Here is a 5,934-nt window from a genome sequence, read left to right on the forward strand (position 1 = left end):
TTCAAACCACAACCTCTACCACCTAGAAGGACAAGGGCAGCAGATGCATGAAAACACCACCATCTGCTGATTCCCCTGCCAATTACAAAGCATTTTGACTTAGAAATATATTGCAATTCTTTCACTGTCGCTGGAGAATGTTCCACACAGACAGTGACCCAAACTGGGAATCAAACACAGATCTCTGGAGCTGTGAGGCAGCAGTGCTAACTACTCTGCCACTGTGCCACCCTATCAACTGGGAGGTGGGGGAAGAGGGTTATTCTATGAGGCATTGTTGGATTCGTACCTGTTGCAGTTTAGAAGAATTCCAAAAAAATCTTATTGGAATGTCATAAAAAGATCCCCGGGGGAACTTGCCAGGATGGATGCTAAGAGGGTGTTCCCCTTCATGGGGTAGTCTAGAACGAGAGGATACAGTTTAAGAAAAGAGTCTTCATTTTTTTTAACTATTCTCTAGCTTTTACTTCTTTATTATCTTTATTTATTTTTCTTCCCCCTTACACTCTTTCCCCCTACTTTATCCCCCTTTTCTTACCTTTTCTCCCCCTTTGCTTTCCATTTCCCCCTTTTTTTCCATTTTATCTCTCTCCCACCCATCCCTCCCTCCCCCGACATCTTCATTTGTCACAGCTTATCCTCTGATTTCAGCTTCTCACCTGTTTGGCCATTCACACCTTTCACTCTCTGTATTGACTGCTATTCGCAGACTTTCCCCTTGATTTTGTGGCTATGACTCATCTTTCATTCCCTCCCCCTGCAGCATAAATATCTTCCACTTTTTATGCCTTTTAGCTTTGACAAATGGTCATCTAAACTTGAAATATCAGCTCTTTTCTCTCTTTACGGATGCTCCCAGACCTGCTGAGATTTTCCAGCATTTTCTCTTGGATAGAGTTTAAGAACAAGGGGTGCCTCCCATTTAAAACAGAGATTAGGAGGTTTTCTTCCTCTCAAGAGGGATGTGTGTCTGTGGAATTCTCTCCCCCAGAGAGCACTAAAAGCGGGGTATCAAACATATCATTGGTTATTTTTCAGGCAGAGCTAGGTAGATTCTTGGCTAACATGAGAATCAAAGGTTATCAAGGGTTTGATTTGATTTGATTTGATTTATTATTGTCAGATGTATTAACGTACAGTGAAAAGTATTTTTTTTGTGTGCTAAACAGACAAAACATACCGTTGAGAGAGAAGGAAATAAGAAAGTGCAGAATGTAGTGTTACAGTCATAGCTAGGGTGCAGAGGAAGATCAACTTAATACAAGGTAAGTCCATTCAGAAGTCTGACAACAGCAGGGAAGAAGCAGTTTTTGAGTTGGTTGGTATGTAACGTCAGATTTTTTCCCAAAGGATGAAGGTGGAAGGCAGGATCTTTGGGGTGCATGGTGGCTACATTGCTAAGGCAATGGGAAGTGTAGTGGATGGGAGGCTGGTTTGCGTAATAGGTTGGACTGCATTCATGACCTTTTGTAGTTCCTCGCAGTCTTGGACAGAGCAGGAGCCATACCAAGCTGTGTCACAACCAGAAAGAATGCATTCTATGGTGTATCTGTAAAAGTTGGTGAGCATCATAGCTGACATGCCAAATTTCCTTAGTCTTCTGAGAAAGTAGAAGCGTTGGTGGGCTTTCTTAACTATAGTGTCGGCATTGGGGGAGACCAGCATAGATTGTTGGTGATCTGGAGACCAAAAAAATTGAAGCTCCCGACCCTTTATACTTCATCCCCGTTGATGTAGACAGGGGTTTGTTCTCTGTTATGGTTCCTGAAGTTGTTGACGATCTCCTTTGTTTTGTTGATATTGAGGAAGAGATTATTGTTGCCATATCAGTTCACCAGATTCTCTATCTCATTCCTGTACTCTGTCTCATCATTATTTGAGATCTGACCCACTATGATGGTGTCATCAGCAAACTTGAAAATCAAATTGGAGGGGAATTTGGCCACACAGTCAGAGGTGTATAAGGAGTATAATAGGGGGCTGAGGACACAGCCTTGTGGGGCACCAGCATTGAGGATGATCATGGAGGAGGTGTTGTTGCCTATCCTTACTAATTGTGGCTGTGAGTTAGGGAGTTCAGATCCAATTGCAGAGCGAAGTGCCGAGGCCCAGGACACAGAGTTTGGAGATGAGTTTCGTGGGAATAATAGTGCTGAAGGTTGAGCTGTGGTCAATAAATAGGAGTCTGACACAGGTGTCCTTGTTACCCAGGTTATTGTTTGAAAGGACTTGCCTTTTACCAAATTGTATGAAAATCATTCTCACTTCTTAGGGACAAACTCCCAGAAAAACAACTCTGAAATCAACTTCAAATGCACAATGCTTGTGAAATAATTGGGGGTAACTGGGATTAGATTGTAGGAATGATTGGGGGTAGTTTATAAGAGGTACTGGGGTTAATTTATCAGGTGCTGGGGTATCTGCCTATGGATAAGAGGATTAACAGCAGCATTTGCCAATCACAATTCTCATTTAAAGAGGTAGCTGGGTGACATCCATCGATCATTAAGCCACCAATCAGCTATGAGGAAGCTGATAGAGCTATGGCTCATTCAGCCAAACTTCCCAATATTAGGCCATGTGCTTTCTGCTCTGTAACTCTGGGTGCAAACAAAATCTCCCACCCTCAAGGTACACTCACTAGCTTATGTTTAGATTCCAGCTTCTGGCTGAAAATTTCTATTGTTAGAACTCTGGAGGCAAATAAGAATAAACAAGGATTTTGAAGAGTTTAGTCTTCTGTTGTGCACATGTACAGCAAAGTTAAAGCAAAGAACAAAGGAAAGTACAGCAGAGGAACCGGCCCTTCAGCCCTCCAAGTCTGTGCCAATTGTGATGCCCTAACTAAACTAAAAAAAAACTCCTCTGCCTTTACTTGAACTGTATCTCCCTATTCCCTCCCTATTGATGTACCCATTCAGATGCCTCTTAAATGTTGCTAATGTTACTTGCTTCCAACATCTCCTCTGGCAGCATGTTCCAGGCACCCACCACTGTGCAAAAAACTTCCCCCCACAAATCTCCCTTGAACTTTCCCCCTCTCAGTCTGAACCTGTGCCCCTTTGTAACTGACACTTCCACCCTTGGAAAAAATCCTCTGACTATCCACCTTGTCCATGCATCTCATAATTTTGTATATCTCGATCAGGTCGTTCCTCAGCCTCTGTCTTTCCAGTGAAAACAATCCCAGTTTATTCATTTATCCTGGTTATTTAAGAAAATGAGGCAGAAATGTCATTAAAACTAATAAGTCCATGGTTGATAACTGCTGCCTCCAATAACTGGGTTTCTTCATTAGCTTTCCAATTTATATTCCGGAAGATGTCATCACATGTCCTTCAACTGTCCCTCTCAAAAAATTCTGCCATTGCATTTCCCACAAGTCAATCATCACGGAGACCATTACATAGAAATAAAGAAGATAGGAGCAGGAGGAGGACATTCGGCCCTTTGAGTTTGTTCCGCCATTCATTACGATCATGGCTGATCATCCAACTCAACAGTCTAATTCTGCTTTCTCCCCATAATCTTTGATCCGATTTGTCCCAACTGCTATATCTAGCCACTTCTTGAATACATTCAATGTTTTGGCATCAACTGTTTCATAAGAACATAAGAACATAAGAAATAGGAGCAGGAGTAGGCCATCTAGCCCTTCGAGCCTGCCCCGCCATTCAATAAGATCATGACTGATCTGTCGTGGCTCAGTTCCACATTCCCGCCCTCTCCCCATAACCCTTAATCCCCTTGCCCATCAAAAACCCATCAACCCGCGTCTTAAAAATATTTAGCGAGGTAGCCTCCACCACTTCAACAGGCAGAGAATTCCAGAGATTCACCACCCTTTGAGTGAAGAAGTTCCTCCTCAGCTCCGTTCTAAACCGCTCCCCCTCTTTATCTTGAGGCTGTGCCCTCTAGTCCTACTGTCCTTTCTGAGCGAGAAGAGCCTCTCCACCTCTATCCTATCCATCCCATTCAACATTTTATACGTCTCAATGAGATCTCCCCTCATTCTTCTAAACTCTAACGAGTACAAGCCTAGTTTATTCAGCCTCTCCTCATAGTTCAACCCCCTCAACTCCAGAATCAGCCTAGTAAACCTCCTCTGCACTCCCTCCAAGACCAAAATATCCTTGCGTATATCCTGCGGTAATTAATTCCACAAGCTCACCACTCTTTGGGTGAAGAAATGTCTCCTCACACCCACCCTGAATGGTCTACCCTGAGTCCTCAGATTTATTCCCAAAGTTTTTTAATATGTCCTGACTTCTGAAAATCTGGCCACCTAAGTAAGATCTGCATAATTCACTGAGACGCTGTTGGCCGTACAGGGAAAAGATTCTTCATTTTTCATTTCTTACTGATAAATTGCTGACCTTGGGATATGATAGATTTGTTTGAGGGCGGGTGGTGCAGTGAGCAAGTAACTAGGGAAATTTTGAGTCTTGGGCCTCATTTTCATATTGAAGCTTAGACTGCAGCCAACATCTGGCATGGAATCACTCCGTGGCCAATGGGATAGAGTGGGAGATGAGGCATTAGGTGGGAATGGTGCCTGGCATAAAGTTAGTAGTGAGGGACTGGGCCTAAGGTTTTTTGGGGAGTGAATCCTGCAAAAAAAAAGCCTCAAGTCTTGTTTTTGAGGGCCCCCATGAATTACTCCTGCTCCACCTGGCCCAATTGGAACCATAAAAGGTATTTTGAGTGATACCAGAACTCTTCTGGCCTTCAGTCAGGTTCCTGATATTGTGGTTGCCGGGGGCTAATGGGTTGCCCTGGGGTATACAAGTTGATGCCAGTGAGAAGCAGACTTCATAACGGCATCTTTCTGGGACCATTGGGTATTTCGTGAGTGCACTGAACCAGCCAATGCCTACACTGAGGGAAAGTCCACCCTAAAGGTTTTCACACTGGAGTCATATGCATAAACTCTGAATAGTCTGGTGTTACTTGTAGAAAAACTTAATAACAAGGGTTTTCTCGGCCAAGTACTTTGAAGAGTATAAAGTTTTAATTCAGACTGAGACAATGCTGTATGACCTTTCAATTGTTACGTGCTTGCATGTACTGCTCCATATTAACTACAGTTTGACAGGCAATGTTGGCTTTTTCAGTTAAACGCTATGGAAACAGTGTTAAGAAACAGAAAAGAAATGTTCTTAAAAAATCCCCCAAAAGGCCACAGGATCAATGCACCGAAATCTGTGATACCTCCAGCACTGAGCCTGCTTACAAGTATGTTTCATAAAGTTTTGAATTTGAATAAATCAGCTGCCTTAATTTCATTAATGCCTTCAGCTGTGTTTGCTTTATTCAGTGAAATTATAACAAGACATGTTGGAAACACTTGGCAGATTAGATCAGCATGTATAGAGAACCTAGGGCAAAGTCTCAGGTTGGTGACCTTGCTTCAGAATTTTAGATGCACCATGATCAGTACATGCTATTAATTTGTCTTTTGTTATTGAATCCTCACTTTTATTATACATAATGTTAATTTATTAGTATTACAAGTAAGCTTACATTAACACTGCAATGAAGTTACTGTGAAAATCTCCTAGTCGCCACACTCCGGCATCTGTGTGGGTACAGCGAGGGTACAGTGAGGAGGCCTTTATAAATCGGAATATTGAGTATAAAAGTTGGAGTGTTATGGTAAGGTTGTATAAGGCATTGGTGTGGCCGAATTTAGAGTATTGTGTGCAGTTTTGGTCACCTAGTTACAGGAAGGATGTAAATAAAATTGAAAGAGTGCAGAGAAGGTTCACAAGGATGGTGCCAGGACCTGAGAAGCTGAGTTACAGAGAGAGATTGAGTAGGTTAGGACTTTATTCCCTGGAGCGTAGCAGAATGAGGGGAGAATTTTTAGAGGTGTATACGATTTTGATGGGTATAGATAGAGTGAATGCAAGCAGCCATTTTCCACTGAGGCTA

The sequence above is a fragment of the Carcharhinus amblyrhynchos genome, chromosome 3 (genome assembly GCF_965287045.1).
Source record: "Carcharhinus amblyrhynchos chromosome 3, sCarAmb.v2.hapA, whole genome shotgun sequence".
Lineage (NCBI taxonomy): Eukaryota > Metazoa > Chordata > Chondrichthyes > Carcharhiniformes > Carcharhinidae > Carcharhinus > Carcharhinus amblyrhynchos.